We start from the raw sequence: 25,466 nt of genomic DNA on the forward strand, positions 1-25,466 counted from the left end.
AGAGCTTATGATTACAGGAAAAGTGTTATCTTCTCCCAGAAATGCATCTTTCAGGGATGGTGGTAGTGGTTTGAACTCAAGTTTAGGAGGCTTTTCCCCTTCCTGAGAAGTTTTCAGAGGTTCTTCTATTTTCTCTGGTTCCTCTAGATCAAGCTGAACATCTTTAAAGATGTCATTTAGCTCTGATTCGAGACTCTCAGCCATATTGACCTCTTCCACCAGAGAGTCAATAAGATCAACTCTCATGCAGTCTTTTGATGTGTCTGGATGCTGTATAGCTTTGACAGCATTCAACTTAAACTCATCCTCATTGACTCTCAGAGTCACTTCCCCCTTTTGGACATCAATGAGAGTTTGTTCAGTTGCCAGGAATGGTCTTCTTAGAATGAGAGTAGCACTCTTGTGCTCCTCCATTTCTAGCACTACAAAGTCAGTGGGAAAGGCAAATGACCCAACATTGACAATCATGTCCTCAACCACGCCTGATGGAAATTTTACGGAGCCATCAGCAAGTTGGAGGCATATTCTAGTTGGTTTGACTTCTTCAATGAAACCAAGCTTCCTGATAGTGGATGCAGGTATCAGGTTGATACTTGCTCCAAGATCACATAAAGTTGTCTTGGTACAAGTACCCTCTAATATGTATGGTATCATAAAGCTTCCAGGATCTTTAAGCTTCTCTAGTAAGCTCTTTAAAATGACTGCATTGCATTCTTCAGTGAGAAAAACTTTTTCAGTCTCTCTCCAATCCTTCTTATGGCTTAAGATCTCTTTCATGAACTTAACATAAGAGGGTATTTGCTCAAGTGCCTCTGCAAACGGAATCTTGATTTCAAGAGTCCTAAGATAGTCTGCAAAGCGGGTAAATTATTTATCCTGTTCTGCTTGGCGGAGTTTCTGAGGATAAGGCATCTTGGCTTTGTGTTCTTCAACCTTAGTTGCTGTAGGTTTATTTCCTACAGAGGTGGTTGGAGAAGCCTTCTTAGAGGGGTTACTATCAGCACTTGCAGGTGTCTGATCCCTCATTGGCGTTTGAACACCAGGATTGGGGGCTGGATGGGCATTTAACGCTAGATTCTCACACTTTTCTGGCGTTTGAGCGCCAGAACTAGACACCCACTGGGCGTTTAACGCCAATTTTTCCCCCTTTTCTGGCATTTGAATGCCAGAATTAGGCATCCAGTGGGCGTTTAACGCCAATTCTTTACCCTTTTCTGGCGTTTGAACGCCAGAAGTATTCCTCTCTGGGCTCTTACTGTCCTCAAAGAGATTTTGGGCAGTGATTTGCTCATCCTCTGTCAATTGTTCCTTTTTTGGCTTTTTGCTGATTTGAGTTGAGGTATTTAATGTCTTCCCACTCCTTAAATGAACAGCTTGTCACTCTTCTGTTAACTGTTTGGATAACTGCTGTTTTGTCTAATTCAATTGTTTTTCCATATTCTCGTTAGCATCTTTGGTTTCTTGTAGCATCTCTTTGAATTCTGCTAGCTATTTTGTTAGAAAACATAATTGCTGATTGAGTTCAGCAACTTGTTTTGGAGGACCAAGTTCAGTGGATACTGCCTTAACTTCTTCTTTCATGGAGGACTCATTGCTTAAGTACAGATGCTGATTTCTAGCAACTGTATCAATGAGCTCTTGAGCCTCTTCAATTGTCTTTCTCATGTGTATAGATCCACCAGCTGAGTGATCTAGAGATATCTGGACTTTTTCTGTAAGCCCGTAATAGAATATATCTAACTGCACCCATTCTAAAAATATTTCAGAGGGGCACTTCCTTAGCATCTCTCTTTACCTCTCCCGAGCATCATAAAAAGATTCATTATCCTCTTGTTTAAAGCCTTGGATGTCCAGCCTTAGCTGTGTCATCCTTTTTGGAGCGAAATATTGATTCAGGAATTTGTCTGACAACTGTTTCTATGTTCTTATGCTGGCTTTGGGTTGGTTATTTAACCACCTCTTAGCTTGGTCTTTTACAGCAAATGGAAATAGCAATAATCTGTAGACATCCTGATCCACTTCTTTATCACGTACTGTGTCAGCAATTGGTAAGAACTGTGCCAGAAACTCAGTAGGTTCTTCCTGTGGAAGACCGGAATACTGACAATTTTGCTGCACCATGATAATGAGCTGAGGATTTAGCTCAAAAGTGTTAGCTCTTATGGGGGGTATACAGATACTACTCCCATATGAAGTAGTAGTGGGGTTAGCATATGACCCCAGAGTCCTTCTGGACTGTTCATTTTCACTTAGGTCCATGATGGAGAAAGGGAGATGATGTAGACTGGAGATAGAAATATTATATTTATTATTTAAATTTTTTTTTTAGAAAATCAAAAATAAAAGAAGATCAAATAAAATAAAATAAAATAAATGAAAGATTTTGGGTGAGGATTTTCGAAAAGTGAAGAGAGAGAAAGTGGTTAGGAAGTTTTGAAAAAGATATGATCTTAAAATTTTAAAGATTGAAACTTTCTTAACAAGAAAACACCAAACTTAAAATTTTTCAATCAATTTAGTGAACCAAGACAAGAGATTCAAAAATTGTATGTAAGAAAAAGAAAAAGATTTTGAAAAATTTTATGAAGGATTTTCGAAAAAAAAAATAAAAAGAGAAGATTGAAAAAGAGTTTGTTTTGAAAAAGGTTTAAGAAGATAATTTTAAAAATTAAAATTTTGACTTGACTAATAAGAAACTACCAAATTTTAAAAATTTTGACTAAATCAACTTAAGGAATTCAAAAATTATGAGTGAATAAAGGAAAAGATATTTTTTTGATTTTTTTGAATTTAATGAGGAAAGAGAAAAACAATAAAAAGACATAAGACTTAAAATTTTTAGATCTAATGCTCCTTATTTTCGAAAATTTGAAGAGAAAACACCAGGGAGTACCAAACTTAAAAATTTTAAGATCAAAACACTCAAGAACAAAAGACTCAAGAACACTGTGAAGACTCACAAGAACAACAAAAACATAAAAAGAACACCAAGAACACTTTTTGAAAAATTTTTAAGGTAATAACAACACAAGAAACACCAAACTTAAAAATTTTTATACTCTAGACACTAATAATTTGAAAATACACAGGAAAAATGAGGAAAGACACCAAACAAGAAAATTCAAAGATCAAACAAGAAAAATAAACAAGAACAACTCGAAAAATTGAAAGAAAATAACCACATGCAATTGACACCAAACTTAAAATATGAAACTAAACTAAAAAATAAATAAATATTAATAAAGAAAAATGATATTTTTGAAATTTTTAAAAAAAATAAAAGACTCTAAACCAAAAAGACAAATTTTTCCTAATCTAAGTAACAAAATAAACCGTCAGTTGTCCAAACTCGAACAATCCCCAACAATGGCACCAAAAACTTGGTGCATGAAATCACAATCACACTTTTGCGATTCCGCACAGCTAACCAGCAAGTGCATTGGGTCCTCCAAGTAATACCTTACGTGAGTAAGGGTCGATCCCACGGAGATTGTCGGCTTGAAGCAATCTATGGTTATCTTGTAAACCTTAGTCAGGAGATTAATAATGAAAAGAGTTTTGTTTGTAAAAAGTAAAAGAACATGAAATGAATAATACTTGTTATGTAGTAATGGAAACAGGTTGAGGTTTTGGAGATGCTCTATCTTCTGAATCTCTACTTTCCTACTGTTGTCTTCTTCATGCACGCAAGGCTCCTTCCATGGCAAGTTGTATGTTGGTGGATCACCGTTGTCAAAGGCTACCATCTGTCCTCTCAGTGAAAATGGTCCAACTACGGGTTCCGTAGGGCTAATCATCTGTCGGCTCTCACTCGTGCTGGAATAGGATCCGTTGATCCTTTTGCAAACTGTCACTGCGCCCAACATTTGTGAGTTTGAAGCTCGTCAAAGTCACCCCTTCCCAGATTCTACTCAGAATACCACAGACAAGGTTTAGACTTTCTGGATCTCAAGAGTGCTGCCAATTGATTCTAGCTTATACCACGAAGACTCTGGTTTCACGGATTTGAACACTCTATTGTCAAGAGAGTCAATCAAACTCGTGAACCAAGAACCAAAGAGATACACACTCAATCTAAGGTAGAACGGAAGTGGTTGTCAGGCACGCGTTCATAAGTTGAGAATGGTGATGATTGTCATGGATCATCACATTCATCATGTTGAAGTGCGAATGAATATCTTAGAATAGAAACAAGCGTGATTGAATAGAAAACAGAAATAATTACATTAATCCATTGAGACATAGCAGAGCTCCTCACCCCCAACCATGGGGTTTAGAGACTCATGTTATAGAAGATACAAATTCAGATGTAAAATGTCATGAGGTACAAAATGAATCTCTAAAAGTAGTTTTTATACTAAACTAGTAACCTAGGTTTATAGAAAAAGGGTAAATTAAGATAGATAGTGCAGAAATCCACTTTCAGGGCCCACTTGGTGTGTGTTTGGGCTGAACATTGAATCTTTCACGTGCATAGACTATTCCTGGCGTTAAACGCCAGCTTTGGTGCCAGTTTGGGTGTTTAACTCCAACTTTTATGCCAGTTTTGGCGTTTAATGCTAGGAAAGAGTAAAAAGTTAGCGTTTAAACGCCAGTTTGCGCTATCAAATCTCGGACAAAGTATGAATTATTATACATTGCTGGAAAGCCCAAGATGTCTACTTTCCAACACAATTGAGAGCGCGCCAATTGGGCTTCTGTAGCTTCAGAAAATCCATTTCGCGTGCAGGAGAGTCAGAATCCAATAGCATCTGCAGTCCTTTTTCAGCCTCTGAATCAAATTTTTGCTCAGGTCCCTCAATTTCAGCCAGAAAATATCTAAAATCACAAAAAAACACACAAACTCATAGTAAAGTCAAGAAATGTGATTTTTGCATAAAAACTAATAAAAATATACTAAAAAGTAACTAAAGCATACTAAAAACTACATGAAAATACCACCAAAAAGCGTATAAAATATCCGTTCATCACTCCTCACGCCGTCTTGGAGTAAACTAAGATGTCGTTTATGAAAACCACTACGAACCTGTCCAGAAAGGGACGAAAGACTCTGTTCATATAATCCATGAAAATAACAGGTGCATTCATTAATCCAAAGGACATCACCGCAAACTCGTAATGTCCATAACGTGTCCAAAATGCGGTCTTAGGGATGTCATCCTCCTTCACCCTTATCTGATGGTAATCGGATCTCAAGTCTATCTTGGAAAACACCCCATCTCCTTGTAGTTGATCCATCAAGTCGTCTATCCTTGGCAACGGGTACTTATTCTTCACAGTCACTTTGTTCAACTGGCGATAATCCACACACAGTCGCATTCCTCCATCCTTCTTTGTTACCAATAAAACTGGTGCTCCCCACGGTGATACACTCGGTCGAATGAACCTCTTGGCCAGAAGCTCTTCCAACTGAACCTTTAACTCGGCTAGCTCTTTTGGAGCCATCCTATACGGTGCAATCGACATTGGTCCAGCTCCAGGCACCAGGTCTATCGCAAACTCAATCTCCCGTTGAGGTGAACTCAGGGATATCTTCCGAAAATACCTCCGAAAAATTCCTAACTACCGGAGTCTGATCTAAGGCTTGGGTATCACCCGAAGCATTAGCAGTTAACAAGATGTAACCCTGATACTCTTCCCCACTAAAGTGCACTACTACAGAGTTCAGGTAGTATCCCGCAGTTATTACTGCTCCACTCTCTCCTTCCGGTATAAACCGAATTGTCCGCTCAAGGCAATCCGACAAAACCCAATTCTTCGATAACCAATCGAACCCCAAAAGCAACTCCAACCCAACCATAGGTAAACAGATCAAATCCTGTACAAAATCTCTATCCTCAAGCTTGAAACCTACTTGCTTACAACCTGATCTAGTCATAACTGTCTGATGTGGAGTATGTACATGTAGATCAAAAGGTAACTCTGACACTTTTAAGACTAATTCCTCAACTTTAGCAAACGAGATAAACGAATGCGATGCTCCAGTATCATATAATGCAATTAAAGTCTTATCACCAAATAACAAATACCTCTCATCAACGGATCTGCCTTGGAAGCATCCTTGGCATTCACAGCAAAGACTCGCCCCTGGTGCTGACCCTGACCCGCATTCGGGTTCTTCCCACGAGCTCAATCCCTCGCGATATGACCATGCAATCCACAATTAAAGCACCCACTTTGGCTCCCTCTTCCCTTACCACGCTGAAACTGATCATAAGGGTTCTTCCTGAAACCTCCTTGACCTTGGTGGGCGTACCCTCCTCTCTCGAAACTCTGACCCCTCGGATGGTGATACTTGCCACGCCCTCTGCTACTGCATCCTCTATGAGTGTCCTTGGACGCAGCCACTATCTTGGCATATTCCTCCACCACCCTTGCTTTATTCACTAAGTCGGAGAAGATACGGATCTCCATAGGAGCAACAGCAGTCATAATGCTATCCTTCAAACCCCTCTGGTACTTAATACACCTCCAGATCTCGAAGGTCTCCGGGTCACCCTGACACACCTGAGAAAACCTACAAAACTCTTCAAACTTGTTAGTGTACTCAGCCATAGACATGGAATCTTGCTTCAACTGCATAAGCTCCATCTCCTTCGCTTTTCTTGCAGACTGAGGGAAGTACTTCTTGTAAAAAGCCGTTCAGAACACATCCCACAGAACCTCAGCGTTCTGTAGTTGTAGCAAGTGACACTCTGCTTGCTACCAAGGCTGGGCCTCTCCCGCAAGCTGATAAGCAGAAAACTCCACATACTAATTGTATGGAACATGCTGCGCCTGTAAAGCACGCTCCATGGCTTGGAACCAGTGGTCTGCTTCAGTGGGATTAGTTGATCCTCGGAATGTTGGTAGATGAACCTTGAGGAAGGATGCCAAAGTCATCGGAATGCCTCCTATGTTATCTCCGTTTCCTTCAGCGTTAGCATGAGCATTCCCTTCACCGTTCACATTTCCGTTGTCATTCCCGTTTCCGTTGCTGTTCCCGGCCGGTTGACCTAGCCTCTGCACAGCTTGCAGAGTCGCAGCAGCATTCGCCTCCATAGTGTTGGCCAGATTCTCCAGTATGATAATAGTGCCCAGTGATGTAGGATATAAGACCCCAGAACGCCAAAGGCAATCCTAGACTCTATATCCATCATAAGAATTCAAGCTTAAAGCATACTAAACCAAAACAACATATTATGTAATTCCTCAGTACAACTTAAACCTTAATACTATAACAGGGTAATCTATCCTAGGGAAATTCTACTCTAATCAAACACCGATGTTCCACAGCCTTCACCATCCGATCCACCATGCGATCCCATCCCCACCGCCTTCTGAACCTCCTCAACTCCAGCAAAGCACAAGTATATACAATACAAGTAAAACACAAGCAGAAGCATATACAGCAATTAATACAAGTAGCAATTAGACATATTTCACAGATAGGGAGAAACAATATCAAGTTGGCAAAGCATACAAACAGGTAGAAAATGCATATGATGAATGCCTACCCTACTAGCTGTGATATCACATTGTCAGTTCAACTGCCAACCCGACACATCTCCATGGAGATGTCGCCCTTCGGATTCATGGTGTGGGAATCTCCGAGATATAGTGCTCGAATCACTGTCCAGGGTTTTGCGCCTACACTTTCTGATGATCCGAAGGGATGCGAGCGGGATCTATTGCCTCCGACCTCGCATCTAAGTGCAAGCGGGACGAACCACCGTCCTTACACTGTCGCCGCTATCTCGACAGGCGGGATCCAACCTCGGCCACTGCCGGGCGCATAGCGTCACATAATCTCAATAAAATGTGGTACAGTAGTTTTCAAAACATTTTTAGCACAAGATGGATCCATCACTTTATCCAGAGTCCTCGACTCTTTTCAACCACTATTCTTTCATATTTCCATTCCTTGCTTTCGCATCTCATTCATCAACCATTCATCACACTATCAGACCTTCCCCCACACAACAGAAACCTAGAACTCCGTTTGATAACCTTTTTCCTAATATCAGTGTCTACAACCTTTAAACCCTTTTCCAGGTTTGAGCACCCAAAAATATACCCAAAAGTCTTAGAAAGGTGTTATAGAAGCTTACAACCTTATTGGGGAGGTAGAATAGTTGAAAACAAAGCAAAATTTGAAAAACAGGGCGTGTGCGTCCGCATAGGGGTGTGCGTGCGCACGCCCAGGAAATTTTTAAAAGTGTGCGTATGCACACGTACGCACAGGTACCAAAACACAAAGGGTCTATGCGCTCACACAACCTGTGCCAGCGCCTCCAACAGATTGGCCTCCCCAACGTGTGCGTGCGCACAAGTCTGTGCGTACGCACAGGTTGCAATTCTCCCATTGGTGTGCGCGCGCACAAGTCGTGCCAGCGCTGCAGGAAGATTGCCTGCCTATGCGTCCGCGAACGCATAGGTCACCATTTACGCAGAGTGTGCGTGCACACGTACCAGAAAACTCTTAATTCTATAACTTTGCAAAATTTCCAATTTTCAACACCAATTTTTGAATAATCATAACTTCCTCTACAAATTTCCAAATTTCACAATCTTTATACCGATTTAAAGGGTTTTCAAAGATCTTTAATTCTAAATAAATTTCAACCAATTTTCAAAACCGAGGCAAAAGTTATGATCAAACAAAGTTCACCAAAATTTCACTTTTACCCAAAATCACAATTTTCACAATTTCTTCATAAAACACAACCAAACCAACCCAAACCACTCCAAAACTCCAATTCTCATCAAATTCAACACTCTATGGCATATTACACCAAACATGCCACATTTTTTCTTATTCACAATATCAATATCAATATCTCATATATCCAACTTCATTAACAATTTTTCAACTATATTACCAAATAAATCAACACCATTACCACATTTATCAACATAATCCACTACACAAAATCACAAATAATTCTTCCTCAACATATCACTATTAATCATCATTATCAACTCAAAATTCATCATTTTATCCATCATCATCATACAATTACACCCAATAACTCATCAACCATTCAAAATCCAATCCTATCCTATGGGTCACTAGCCTAAGTGTCCATGAATATTATATACTACATAGAGAAAACTAAAACTATACCTTGGCCGATTCCCAATATAAACCAAATGAGCTTTCAATCACAATTCAATCACCAATTTAGCTCCAACAAGCACCAACAAGCTTCAAACTCACAATAATCAAGCTATATACATATAAATCACCACAAAATCAACCTAAGGCTCAACATAAATCAAATTTCACAAGGGTTTAGTATCTCTTACCTCTTCCAACAGATTTGATGGCCAAAATCCAAGGTTAAGCAAGGATTAGAGCAAACCTAAACACCCAAAATCACAAAACCTATTTAACCCAAACCCTGACAAAACCCGAAATTTTGGAGAGCAGAACTGGAAAGATTTCAAGCTTACCTCTAAAGTTTTTTGGTTGGATTTTGTAGAGCTCTTCCCAAGAAACGCGTAGCCGCTGACGGCACGCAAATCGGAGCTCTAGAATTCAAGATATGAGCTTGGGAAGATGGAGGTGGTTAGGGTTTTCTTCTTCCTCTCCTCCCTCTCTCGAATCTGAAGTGAGAGTATTCATGGAGGCTAGGGTTCATTAAATGAACCTTTATATATGTTGGACTTGGGCCCAACTTGGGCCCGGTTCAACCCGTTAGCATTTTTAGCCCGTTTGGCCCAACTTTGGGCTAAACCTTTAAAATTAACGCTCGGTTTTTCACCTCTAATGTTTTTCTAAGGTTTTTGAATGTTTCTATTTTTTCTCGCGCAGCACCGGACAGACTTGAACCGGTTCAACTGCCGGTTCACGATTTTTCACGATTTTCGCAGAAAATACATTTTCTGACTCGGAAAGACCCACTGAGTCCAAAAATGATGTTTAAAACATCAAATTCTCACTCTAACATTTCAAAATCAAATTTGGGCAATATAACCACTTAATTAACCTATTCGATTAATTGCGGTTCTTACAGAACGTGTCTTTTGTTTCGAATGTCGCTTAAATCTTGACGGTTTGCGTTTTGATTGAGGAAGAAGAGGAAGAGTGCGGCATAATAAACGCGTGCGTTGGACGCTCGATTTTAAAGGAGTGGTGCGCGTGTTTTTTCTTGAATTTGGACCAACTTATATAGCTTGTAAGACAAAAAAGCTTGTATGTGTAGTAGGCCTCATATTTTTTATACTTCTCACACTAACATGTTGATGGTTAGCACTTAGCACAAATATTACGGATTACGTAAAATTAGAGGGCAAAATATAGAATAGGAAAAGTGAAGAGTAATAGGAATTAGTACCTTGTGAAAGTTGATGTTGTCATCAAAGGGAACAGCAACACCAAGCTTGGCCTTACTCCGAAGCCAAGTGATGGTATTTCTACAAACAGGGAGCAAGATGAAGGCCATGTCGAACTTGAGGGTCTCGGCGCCGCCCTTGGCGGTGGTGACGCAGTATCCCATGACGTGGAAGACGGCACGGTGTTTGTACTGAATGAACTTCCAGGTGAAGAGGGCGGAGCAGATGGCTAGCCAGAGGGCCAAGATCCACACACGCTTCCAATTATCCTCAATGAAGTATTGGAGGGCTCTTAGGGTGCGCTTCACGGGGTTGTGCTCTTTGGTGGGCACCAGCTTCTGGCTTAGCATTTGGCTTAGGACTCTGCTGTCTGTTTTTATATGCGCTGATTCTGCTGGTGCTTCTAGAAGAAGCATTTCTAAGTTGTTTAGCTGCGTGTATTATGCCACACATTCTTAGCACTCAGCCCCACTTTTGTATATAACTGGCCAATCAATTTATTTTGTTTTGAATTTTGGAGATAGAAAATAAAATACAAACCTCAATGTATCCAAAGTTTTCTGGATCCAACTCCTCCATTCTAAGGGCAACGTATTCCTCAGTACTATCTTGTATTTTTAACAGCTTATTTGCTGAAGCACTTAATGCAATAATCTGCACAATAACAATATAATGTTCACACCTCAACAAAAACAAGAAGCAGCTAGTCTCTTGTGATATATATAAACCATTATTTAAATTTGTAACGGGTTTCGTAAAAACTTATTAAGGAAGTACGAAAAGTAAACTACAACTTCCCTATATTTTTCCAAACATTAAACATTTAAAAGATGTCTTTTTTGTTTGAATTATGTTAGATAATTAATGACTTTTTTGATAACATGAAGTCATGAACAATGGACCTTAAAATTGGCTCAATTAAAGTAAAATATACTATATTTTAAATTACTCACCTAAATCTTAAAGTGTTAAAATACTCATTCAAAAAATGATAATGATAAACTCTTTTTTTCTGTTACCTCTTTTACTTCTTCTTCAGTAATTCGTCCATCAGCATTCTTGTCCACCCTGTATGAATTATTTGGTTTGATATTGAGTTAGCTCAGCTAGAGAAATACAACAAGCTAAGTAACGAAAAGTGCAAGTAGACCAAATCTAATTCAATATTTTTGACACTTGGCTTATAAAAATGATATATTTTGACTTACAACTATATAGACAAGTAAACATACGTAATTTTCTTCAAGCATATGATGTATAATTTAATAACAAGCAAATTCCACCAAATGTAATTGGTATCTATTCTTTCTAATTCTCATGAATAATTTACAATCAAAATCCACACAATCTGGCGCGATTTTATGTAGTATGTCTATTATTTAAAAGCTGGGCACTGAGCACCTATTTTTGGCACTACTATGCATATGGATGACATAATCCAAATGTTTTTATTGGCCTTTTCTTGAAGCCAATAAAACCACTCTTTGGTGCTCTCAAACTGTAAACTATAAATAAAATATAAATAAAAAATTAATTAGCATAAATACATTATTAAATTATCTAGATAACTGTTAATATATTATTTATAATTCTTATAATAACTATGTGATGAAAATTATAATAATAATTCTTTAAAATTATATATAGTAAAATATATAAAATAAAATAAATTGTGCCACATTAAAAAATATTTTTTTTGAGCCATTTCTATTATTTAAGACAATAAGCACCTACACCTTTATCAGTACAAAGCTAAAAGATTTAATAAATTTTCTAGTTGAAAAAAATAAAATGAAACTAAAATAAATGAAATGAATAATGCTTACATGTCAAAGAAGGTTTGAAGCCTTGAATCAAAGCTCTGATTTGTCATTTGGTCCCAAAATTCACGCAACTCGTTCTTGGTTATGGAGGCTGATGTTATTCCTCGACGACGAGCCAACAAATCAAATAACTCACCAACAAACTCTCTTGACTCTTGCATTCCTAGTTATCCAATGCAAATTGAGAATCAACACTTTTGTTAGTTTCAGGAACAGTCCTATTTTCTTAATCACTACTGGAGTAGAACAAGTGTAATGTGTATGTAAACTACTAATAAGTCACAAGTATTTCTGTTATAATATAACATCATGCATGTAAAGATGGAATAATAATACATTGACTGATATATAACAACGACTTCTTCATATTCAATTACATATAAGAATTTTTTTTTTTTTTGTCGCCTCTATATTAGAACAACTCTATACAGTTCGAAAGAGCTGCTTTTATGTTTTAGAAAATAAAGATAGCATAGTTGATAGATAAGAGAAAATAATATTATATAAGTGAGTTACTGTGGTGACTTGTTGTTTAGTGGTTAAGGGGGCTTTCTTTTGACCATCCAATGGAATAAGGACACGAGCAATCAAATGAAAGAGGGTACTAACTTTCGGTCAAAACTAACCGTTAGTACTAAGTAGAGTAACATTAATAGTTTACTACAAGGACATGGGTGGGATTTTGGGTTCTAAAAACAACACTTTGACATGGGCCAAAGTTTGGGTCTGACAAAAATGTATAATTGAAAAATTAGTTGGATGACCAAAAAATTCTTAGACAATAACTAAGATTTATAATCTAATTTATAAATTATCTTATTTAATATTTAATAATTATTATTAAAATAATTATATAATTTAAAATATAATAAATAGGGCAAATCACTATATTAAACCAAGAGAAGAAAAAATTTACACAAATAAGCCAAATAAAAATTTACTTCATGAATTTATCAATAGCCATTTTTATATAGTTCGAATCTACTCAATTCCAACTCCATTTACATATAATTCGAATCATATTGATTCGAATTATACACACACACACACTAATTCGAATCAACTTGATTCGAATTACACACATACAGTAATTCGAATCAGTAATTCGAATCAGGATGATTCGAATTACACCTTGATTTATTAAAAAAAATTAATAATGTATTAAAAAAATTTATTAAAAAAATAATAATTTAAAAATTAAAAAATATATTTTTTATTTTATACATTAAAAAAAAGCTAACAAAATATTTAATTACGAGACTTCTTTAAAATATTAATGAGCTATCAATTCGAATTCCATACAATACACTTTTGTCCATTTTTAATAGCTCATAAATATTTTTTAATAAATTTTTTAATGAATTTATTTAAATTATACTAAAAAAATATTTTATTCTATGCAAAATAATTTAAAAAATGGCTTAAAAAATGTTAGGAGTACTATAAAAATTTGTAATGTTCTAATGACTTAGGTAAATACATGCATGTACTCAAATTTTAAATAAAGTACTCTACATAGTCAATAATAATTTAGAAATTAAAAAAAAAATATTTTATTCCATACAAAATAATTAAAAAATATATTTTATTTATTTTTCTACACATATTTTCTGTCATTATATTGTCATTGGAATCCTCATATATTTCTAATTTTTCAACCTAACCTTCACAAATTCTAACACAATCTTCATATAATTTTATTTGAGATATGTGTCTCATTTTTTGTGATTTGTATAAGTGAGTCAATATATATAAATGGGTAATAGACGTATCAGTACAAGCTTTATTATTGACTAATGATAACTCTATTTATATTAATATAGAGAGTAAATCAAATAAATATTTAAATTATTGGTCTCTAAAATTTGAAAAAAAAACATTATTCTTCGTTATAAATATGTTTATTATAATTTTTTTTAATTTTTAAAAGTTGTTTTAACAAACACAATTATAGTACTTGTGCTTATTAAAAGCTATTTTTAATGTGATTTTACTAAAGCTGTAGCTTTTAAAAAGTCGTCTTTTAAAAGACAGCTTTCATGAGCTACTCTTAAAAAGTAAAGTTTTACCAAACCAAGCCTTATTCAAATGATACGATGAGCAATTCACATTTTATATAATACTCTTCTACTCATTCTTGACAGCTCATGAATATTTTTTAATAAATTTATTTAAATTATACCACAAAAAAATATTTTATTGTATGCAAAATAATTTAAAAAATATTTTTAAGCCATTTTTTTAAAATTATTTTGTATAGAATAAAATATTTTTTGCGGTATAATTTAAATAAATTCATTAAAACAATTTATTAGAATTTGTTACGAAAAGGGAGTAATTCGAATCAATATGATTCGAACTTCCCCTTGTCACGATGCATATAATTCGAATTGACTAAATTCGAATTATGATTATCTAATTCGACCCTACTTGATTCGAACTACTTGTACGTTTGGGTTGGTCATAATTCGATCTAGGTTGATTCGAATTATGAAGAAATATAATTTGTACTCTGGTTAATTGATGAATGAGATACTTGTTTGGCTGATTTGCGTAATATCAATTTTTCCTTGGCATATATGTGTTTTTTATCCTAATAAATATATATTTATAGATGTATAATAAAACAATTGATTAAATTAAAATTTTTTCATATTAAAAATTTTTGGTTTGAAAAATTTATATTTGTAAAAGTCAATAATAATCAAGACACTTTGAACAATGCGCATGCTTTTTCAATAATGAAATGTTGGCTTAAACTAAAAGTGTGCGCATTGTCCAAAAGTCTTGATTATTGTTGAATTTTATAAATACAAAATTTTCAAACCAATTAAATTAAAACTTAAGATTACTTATGCTTTATGATAACAAAAAATCTTTAATATTAAAAAATTCTAATTTAATCAATTATTTTATTATACATCTATAATTACATATTTGTTATATTTAAATTATATAATTACTTTAATAATAATTAATAAATATTAAATAAAATAATCTATAATTATTTATATTAAATTAATTTTTATTGTTTTTTAAATATTATTGATATAATTAATACTCCAACGTAACTTGTCTCCTTAAAAGCAACCAAAGGTTCTTTTAAAATTTTTCTCACTCAAATTTTAGCTTCTAACACAATAAACAAATTCTTATTCTAAAAAAAGTACTTTAAATTTTAAAATTACAACGATGAATTATTTTGTTTTCAATTGAATCTAATACTTAAATTAATATAACTAAATTTTACTTTCAAATTTTTTTTATAGTTTTTATTTCATACCTTAATCATGCTGCACATAATCTATAATTAATTTGAGTCAACAAGTCAATAACCGAATATCATTCTTAAAATTTATCCTAATTAACATAACAAAAAATTATTGCATAATTTTTTTTCTTTTTCTTTTTAAATCAGACATATAAGAACCACTTTTATCTTTTCTTTTTTTTATTTCGTCTACAACGAAATTTATAATTTACCTCTCCTTTTAGACTATAAATCTTAGTTATTGTCTAAGAAATTTTTGGATATCCAGCCAATTTTTCAACTATACATTTTTGTCAGACCCAAACTTTGGCCTATATCAAAGTCCTGTTTTTGAAACCCAAAATTCCACTCATGTCCCTGGAGTAAATATTTAATGTTACGGCACTTAGCACTCATTGCTAGCTTTGACTAAAAGTTGATGCACTCTTTTGTTTGACTGTCTACTACACATGTGCCCCTATATATTGGATGGTCAAAAGAAAGTCATTCTTAGCCACCAAGCAACAAGCCACCGTAAAAAGCACCTATTATATATACTCGGATTCACTTTTTCATTCAGAGAACCAACAAGCATATCATGCCATTTTGAAAACAAACTTTGAAACAACAAAAAAAAATTTTTTTAGCCTATCAATATTTTTCATATTTATAAATAAATAATGCTAAGAACTAATATATACTTTTAGTAAAAGAAAAAAAATGAAAAATTAACTTGGTCTTTAGAATATTATCATGAAACTAGCTTTTAAGTGTGTGTAAGCTATAGAGTAAAAATGAAGAGCTGATTCTGAACAAAATTTCTAACACACCCTAAAGTTTGACATAATAGTTGAGAAAAAACATGCAAACTTTTCACTTTACATGTAAAATTCATCTAAATTTAACCTCCAAAGAAATAGTTTTATCCCAATTCCCAATGCAAATCCGACTAGAGCATTATTAATGATTCATGTACTAATTACCACTAAAGAAACATGCATGTTAGGTGTATCTATCTATGCACTGGCTGAACCGCGTCTTTGGCAGCTTCCCATCAATACTCAACTCCTCGAACCTCTTCTCAACCTGTAACCAACCCTCATCACTCCCAACAACACCACTCTTGCTCATGAATTTGAGGCCTTGAAGCGCACGCGTCGCTCTCGACTTACTCCTATCGATTTTGTCGAAGGCTTTGGGGGCGGATGTCATGCGCTTCAGCTCCTGGGACACCTGTCTCAGCCACTGCCCGAGCGACGATGGTCGCTTCTCGAGTCGGCTGGCCAGATACGTGGTCTCGGAGTCGCCACCTCGAACGTTTTGGACGATCACAGAGTCATTCCGGACTTCCAAGGTAATCTCCACCAGCTCGTTGCCTTCGTCGGAGAATCTCTCGCTCTTGTTCTTCTTGTTGCTGCTGCCACTTTTCTTGTGGCTCGTCATTATTGGGCCGCTCAGAGGCCCACTGAAGCCCACTCGGGTTCCCTAGTGGCTTCCCGTGCTCTCTGTCTCCGACAATATTTCTTGTTGTTGCTTCTCTTGGATATGCATATTCAGGGCTGACAATGGGTAGAGTAGGGTAGGGTTTGGACCCTACCTTAATCCTATCCGCGGGTTGAAAATTTTATTAAAATTCTATCATACCATACTCGCAAGTTGAAAATCTCTCAACCCTAATCCTACCCGCACCCTAAAATTCTAAATTCTACCCTACTCGTAGAAATATTAAATTTTTTTCAAAGTAAATATAAAATTCAATTATTTCAAATTTTATACGTATTAATAACATATAAAATAAAATACTAATGCTCTAAATTATTAAATTAACTAACTATTTTAGTGGTTGTTCATTTATTATAAATTATTACATAAGAGAAGTTATGGGTTCAACTTTTATTTTCTTCACTATATAAAATTTTTTATAAAATATGTATTATATATAGTGTGAATAAGGTAGGATAGGATACACTCTAAACCCGTACCTTATCCTATCCATAGGCATACTCGGATGTTGATGATACGATGAAGAAAATGTGAATAAAATAAATAAATAAATAAAAGTCTGTGGTACGGTCTATTGGAAGGGGAGGATTATTGGAGTTTACATAAGTTAATGATTAATGATGTGGGTTGTACTATGACATTGGAGAATGAAGAGGAAGTGTTGATTAATGTGCGGATATATAAGGAGATAGTAGAAATTAAAGTGGATGTTTTTTTTTTTGTTTTTTATTTTTGTTTTTTTGATATATCGGACCATTTTAATCTCAAGTATCACATATGGATTAGATAATTTTTAATTTTAGGTATTATACAATATATTTACACATTGATCACATATTTATCATATTTTACAACCATGGTTAGGATATTTTTTTTTTCAATCTATTATAATTAATAGGATTCGAATTTAAAATTTTTAGATAAAAAAAAAAGATTATGTAATTTAAATTATAATTAATTGACAAGTGAATGTATTTGTGATGGTCTGACGAGTGCTTGGTTGGTTGGGTATCATTGAACTTTTTTTTAATTAAAAGTATGTAATTTATTATTGAAAATTGATCCAAGTTGTTGGACTAAAGACAAAAAATATAATAACAAAGAATACAAAAGTCTAACTTTAATAAGATAACTTTAATATGAAAAAGTAGAAAGAAAAAATAAGAATTTAGGAGTCACTATTTCTCTTTGAGACTTTTTCTTATCATCTCCATCATAATTAAAAATAACTTTTAATATATGAGCTTCTACTTACAAATAATTTCTACTTAACATGTGTTTTAAAAATATTATACAAAATATTTGTATAAAATTTATTAAAACATAAAAAAATTATTATTATATTTTTAAAATATACTATAAATTAGGTAAATCTATATAAGTAAAACGTATAAATTAATTTTGTTAGATAAAATTACATTTATATAAAATTAAATGAACTTTTCTGACCATTAATTAACTGGACTAAATGTTATAATTACATGTTAATTATTAATGTGTTATGTCAGTAATTAACAAAATTTTTTTACTACAAAAATTAAAATAAAAATTAGTAAGAAGTAGAGGAGTAACATGTACACATTTTGGTTGTAAAAATTAGTAAAAAATAGAGGAAAATTTCTTAATTTTAGAAGAAAAGTTTAATTTCAATTATAATAAAAAAGTGACATATGTACACATTTTGATTGTAAAATTAGAAATATATAATAGATAATAAATTAAATAAAAATGTTATATATATGACACTGTTTAGTAACCAAATATAACTAAATTAGACTAATATTACACTATTATGCATCCTATTTTCTTATATGTTTTCTTCTTATATTATCAATCTTCTTTGATGGTTTGTTTGTATATTTTTTAAAGTTTTATGAAAAAAAAAGGAGAGAAACAAAAAAATAAAATGAAGAAGAAAAAACACAACTAAAAAAAAGAAAATAGGATAAGCATAGAAATTTATTGGCGATAAATACAAAAATTTATGATAAAAATATAGAAAATTTTTTAATGACACAATTTTTTGGTGAAAAATATAAGAAGAAAATACATAAATAACTTATTAATGATAAATAGATAATGTAAACATAAATTTTTAAGGAGAAACAAAGGAAGAAATTAAAACATTGGGGCAAGTTACATAAATAAATTATTTAGATATTAAATTTACGTAAATGTCATTTTTAAAAATAGGTTAATTATATTTTTGTCCTAAATTCATTCTATGTAAATTGTTACATTCTACCACGATTCATTCACTGTTTACACATATATAATCTGTTACGGAGTATTGTGAATTACACTCAAAACACACACAATAATAATTCGCTACACTCTATCATGGATCATGAATAAAAAATGCAAGGCATAAACCACTGCATTTTGTTGCAATTTGTGACCAAATGATGAAGCATAATATGCTAGATGCTGCAACAGATTACGTGCTGTATTTTTATAAACCATTACTCATGTATTGAATTTTTTTTGAATAAATTAAATTTTTAAGTTAAATAATTTTATAATTTTATATTAAAATTTTTATAATAAAAATTTAAAATTTAATTTTTTGTTATCTAAGTAAAATTTAAGATAAATAAAAATACAAAATTTATACATAATTTATGTAAAATAACATGTGATATTGATATAATATATAAATATATAGTATGTATTAACTATGTTGAATTACCTATAATTCTATTTAAATCACTTAATTTAAATTTATTTAATCTAAAAATTCATACACATGTCTTATCCATTTTTAAAAAATGTTAAGATGATTCTCAAAAGATAATTTTATAATTTATTTTAGATGTAATTATTTAATGTTACGAAATTATTATATTATAGCATTTTTATTATTTTTTAGAGTACATTATACAACTATCAAAATTTTAAGTGTAAGAATTTATAAATATTTAGAGTTGTCTTCTAACTATAAGTAAGAGAAATTGAAACATATCTCCTAAAGTTTTTCATTGAATATAGGTAAAATGACATGAAGAAACCAAATGAAGTACAATATTTCATGAATATTCTAAATGGATCTACATTACATGCAACGTGGGGTTTGAACGTGTGCACATAGCATCCTCCTTGCCACTATGCCAACTTGTTTCATACTATTATGTATGTCAAAAAAATATATATATAACAAAACATGAATGAATTTTTAACTTTTTTTTTATCTTTTTAAGTATAGATTCACATAAATGCCAAACAAGTAACAACATATGATATACAAATATATTGATATATTAATATTAATTGTGTTATCTTTTATTTTTTTTATTTATTTAAATTGAGAAAATATTTTGTACTAGTGACTAATTTATTATCTCTTTTTGTAGTATAAATTATATATAAGAATTGATATTTAATTGTTATTAATATATTTTGAAAATATGCATATAACTTTAATTTTAATTTTATTTTTATAATTTTATATTTTTATTTAATTATGACCCGATCAACGGGGTAGATTAGTGACTCACCGATTGAACCAGTGATTCATTCGTATGACCAGGTCAATTACCAGTTTAGTTTTGATAAGAGGCTTCAAAGACAAGCAGAATAGCATGAAGCCGATCTATAGCTCGAAAGAGTATCCTTAACGGAACATTTGGCGCCCATCGTGAGGCCAGAACTTAAATAACCCCACGATAATTTTATCTTACTTTCTTTTGCAAGACCATGGCCGATGATGCCACTCCTCAACCCCTTCCCCCGACTATATGCCTCATGGGGATGCGCATAAGAGAAACGATATCCGGGTTAGTTACCAAATGTGTTGGGTCCTGGTAGTTTAACCGACACGTGAGTTCATGACCAGTAGGACAGACATGCATCATATGCATCTATTGATATTGTTTGGGTGTGCATATTGTATTTGGTTTGCCTATGTGAATACTTCTGATTAATTGCTAATCGTCATACTTGCTGTAATTGCTTCTGATTGTGTTTGAACTTTATTAGTTGTGATTTTGTCTGGTTGATTGGATTGTGGTGAATGAGTGTTGATTGAGTTGCTTGGGGCAAAAACTGTGATTGATTACGTGATCGGCCGGAGGCCATGATTAATTTGTGTTGAGGTTTAGCAAAGTATGAAAAATTTAACTAATTCAGCATAGACTTAATGAACCTATGTTTGAAAGAGGATGGTCATTCATACAGTTTAGGTCACTTTTAAGATTTTTATAAAAAAATATGAATTAAGATTTTAGGTGGTTAACTATATATATATATATATATATATATATATATATATATATTATATATATATATATATATATATATATATATATCTTTTTATGACAATTTTAAAATTTCTCTGGTGAGATCCTGTGGTTAGGTTCTCACCTCCCTAGAGTCTTACTTTTTCAGGAAACTGACAAAAGAAGCTTACGAAGAGATTAATATGTTTTTGGTTATACGATATTGCTATATTAGCTTAGTCATTATTTTTTACCCTCGCCATTAATATTATATTTTTGTAAAGAGGGATATGAGTCGTTGATTGTAATGTTTGTAAGTTATTTGTATAAGGAACTATTATTATTATTATTATTATTGAAGTGTTGTGATTGATTTGTATGTATGTATGTATGTATATTTCAAGAAAAAGTATTTCTGGTTTTTTGCCAATAAAAAGTTTACTTGGTTTCGAGTTAAAGACTCTTATCTTATTATTAAATACATGGATGTCGTCGTAATATTCTCGCTATTAGAGTGGCGCAACTGGAAGCATGACATTTTGGTGATAAAGGTATTACAATTCTAAATGATTGATGATTGATTGTTAGAATTTGGAGTTTTATATAAGAAGAAGGATGAGAATATGAAGTGTTAAAAAATATTTTGGTTATGCTTATCTAACACATGAAATAAGAAGATATAATTTATCTAAAAATGTTGTTAACGTCTACGTTACTCATTTCGTTAATTGTTCATGTCAAATTTAACAACGAAACAATATTAAATTTGTTTAAAATTTTTTGAAAATGAAATAAAATGTTTAAAATGTTAGAGACCAAATTAAGATTTAGCCCAAATATTAAGAATCAAAATAATATTTTACTTTTTTAGATAAGTATAACATAAGAGCTGAATAAAAAATAATAATACTAAATATCAAAATTTATATACGTATGAAATTCATGATATATTTAATAGATATTTAGCTAAATCTTATCAAAATTAGATATTTAGGCCCATTAAATATAAAAATCTTATTTATGCATGAGTAGTAGATGATTTTTATAATATCTAATTTGATAAGATTTTTATAGAGGCAAGTGATAATTTATTTATCATTGATAAATTTTTATGTATGAGTAGTAGATGATTTTTTTTTTCTCATTGTTAAAAAAGTGAATTATTCTCCAAGTCAAATCGGGCATGGATTGTACTACTGGCACTCCAAGCAAGTCGGGTAGGCTGACCTGTATGGCTGTATCTTCTTAAAGCACACCTTAGTGGGTATCGACCACTCTTTTCAATTAGAGTGGGCCCAGTTTTAGTAGACTAATTTATTTGAGTTATGATTTTTATTATTTGGGTTATAATATGAATAGTATTTAGATTAGTGATAAATGATCCTTTATCTAATTGTATTTTTTTCATTGATAAATTTATTTTATATTTCTAATTTTACAATTAAAATGTGCTAGATATTACTTTTTCATTATAATTGGAATTAAATTTTTCCTTCAAAATTAAAGAATTTTTCCCTCTTTCTTATTAATTTTACAATTAAAATATGCCACATGTCACTTTCTCATTGTAATTGAAATCAAATCTTTCTTTCCAAAATTAAAAAATTCTCCCCTTTTTCTTACTAATTTTACAACAAAAATGTGCAACATGTCACTTTTTCATTGCAATTGAAATCGAATCTTTTCCTCCAAAATTAAGGAATTCTCCTCTCTTCCTTACTAATTTTACAACTAAAATGTTCCACATGTTACTCTCTCATTGCAGTTGAAATCAAATCTTTCCCTCTATAAAGAATTCTCCCCTCTTCCTTACTAATTTTATAACCAAAATGTGCCACATGTCACTTCCTCATTGTAATTGAAATTGAATCTTTTCTTTCAAAATTAAAGAATTCTTTCCTCCTCCCTACTAATTTTACAACCAAAATGTGTCACATGTCACTCCCTCGTTATAATCGAAATCAAATCTCTCCCTCCAAAATTAAGGAATTCTCCTCTCCTCCCTCTTCTTTTCTCTATCTCTTTCATTCATTCAACCACTATATCTCTTTTATATATCATTATCAATATCAATGACTAATTAGTAATTTGAAAATCAAAATGTGCAACATGACATTCTTTAATTGTATTAAAATTAAAATTGAAATATACCTATGTTATGTATCATATATTACTATCTAATTTAATAACCAAATGTGTCACATGACACTTTCTTATTAAAATTGAGAAAAAATATTTTTCTTCAAAATTAATAAATTTTCTTCCTAGATTATTTCATCTACCTTTTTTCATTGTTCTATTTCTCTCTACCATTTTCACTCGATATATATTTTATATTTTATATTAGTAATTTGACAAATCAAAATATGTCATCCGATATTTTTTATTACAATTAAAATAAATTTTTTCTTCTAAAATTAACAAACTCTCACTCTCATTCTTCATCTTTATCGTTCTCTCTCTTTTCTCTCATTCTCTATTTTTTTTACCTTTCTGTTTTACAGAAAACAAAATTAATAAAATAATATAATTCAAATAAAAAATATTATTATTATATACATATTTTTTAGTTTTTTATTTAGTTTTAAATTTTCACCGCTTATCTTTCTAATCTGTATTTTCATTTTTCTTCTTTCAAATATTTATTATATATAATTTGGAGAAAATACTAATGTTATAATTAAAAGTTAGAATTAAGATTTAATTGTTTAAAAAAAATTAATTTTGAGTTAATTTTATAACTAGCAGTATAATTTTTTTATGCTAATATCTAATTATATTTTTATATATATAGAGAGAAAAAATATTATTTTTAAATAACAAGTATAAAAATTAATTATTTCTATTTATGCAACAGACTTAACACCTAATTAAATGTAAAAGTATACACGTTAAATTGTTTTAAAGTTTAGATAACAAATATTAAAATTAATTCATAATAAAAATTAGACTTTTATATAAAAATAATAAGTAAAAATCTTATTATTTGATTTTTTATCTACAGAGACATTGGTCTTTTTAGTCGAAAATTTTTGTCAATTTACGATTTTTTTATAAAAATAGTTTGATTTCATAAATCTTTTGTGTCATACATAATCTATACTGTCAGAATAAAATAAATTATAATTTTAAAAAATTTATATTCCCGTAATATTATTAAAGTAAAAATACTAGTAATTGGAAGGTTATTGCAATTAGATGGAACTCCCCTTTTTCTAATTGGATAACCTTAAACATTGATAATTCAGCAAATGAAAGATTAAAGAGAGCTGGATGTGGAGGTTTATTAAGGGATAAAAGAGGAAGTTGGATAGTGGGTTTCTCCTTTTTCGTTAGTGACTGCTCAGCATTTAAAATTGAATTATGGAAAATAATAAAAGGATTGGAAATTGTCTGGATTATGAGAATTAGAAGACTGCCGTAGAAAGTAACTTTTAAGCTTTTATTTGCATTATTAATGGCCAAAAAGATATCAACAACTATCCAAATGCCCTTATTAAAAACATTAATCACTGAAAAAATAGAAACTGAAAAATACATTTTGTTAACATATATAGAGAAGATAATATGCGTGCTATTTTTTTGCCTGTAAAAATTTAAATATTAATTAAGGTCTTTATTTTTGAAATACATTTTTTATAGAGGTGATTAATCTTTTAACTAATGATAAACAAAGTGTGTTTATCCTTCCAATAATTTGTACTTAATTTTCTTTGGGTACTAATTTTTCCATTATATCAAAAAAAAAAACTTTCAAATTATGTGATTTCTTTATTGATTAATGTTTGTACTATGCTGTGTTAGGTGGTTGTAATTTTCATTGTCTACAAAAAAAAATTGTTGTAAAAAGTGTGACTTGAGAGTACATCTGAAAGTTCATTCCAATTCTGATAATACATTGTTTTGTGGTATTTTCGTGGTTGTGAGTAGGATTAAAAATGAGTCAAGTCATCTCATGAGTCAGTTCGAATTCGACTCATGAGTTGGTGAGTCGAACTTAAGCCTAGAATTGAGCTCAAAAATTAAATGAGTCGAGCTTGAACTTGGATAAACTCAGCACATTAACTTATAAACTGGTTCGGTTATATATATATATATATATATAACCGAACCAGTTTATAAGTTAATGTGCTGAGTTTATCCAAGTTCAAGCTCGGCTCATTTAATTTTGTAATTTTCATTGTCTACAAAAAAAATTGTTGTAAAAAGTGTGACTTGAGAGTACATCTGAAAGTCCATTCCAATTCTGATAATGCATTGTTTTGTGGTATTTTCGTGGTTGTGAGTAGGATTAAAAATGAGTCAAGTCATCTCATGAGTCAGTTCGAATTCGACTCATGAGTTGGTGAGTCGAACTTA

The 25,466-nt window shown here is 31.9% G+C and overlaps 1 pseudogene; it reads right to left on the bottom strand.

Annotated features, from left to right (window-relative positions):
* Nucleotides 1-16,988, bottom strand: part of LOC130951321 (respiratory burst oxidase homolog protein B-like) — a 64,474-nt pseudogene extending 47,486 nt beyond the window's left edge.
* Between the last annotated feature and the right edge of the window lie 8,478 nt (nucleotides 16,989-25,466).

Source organism: Arachis stenosperma, chromosome 9, assembly GCF_014773155.1.
Source record: "Arachis stenosperma cultivar V10309 chromosome 9, arast.V10309.gnm1.PFL2, whole genome shotgun sequence".
Taxonomy (NCBI): Eukaryota; Viridiplantae; Streptophyta; class Magnoliopsida; order Fabales; family Fabaceae; genus Arachis; species Arachis stenosperma.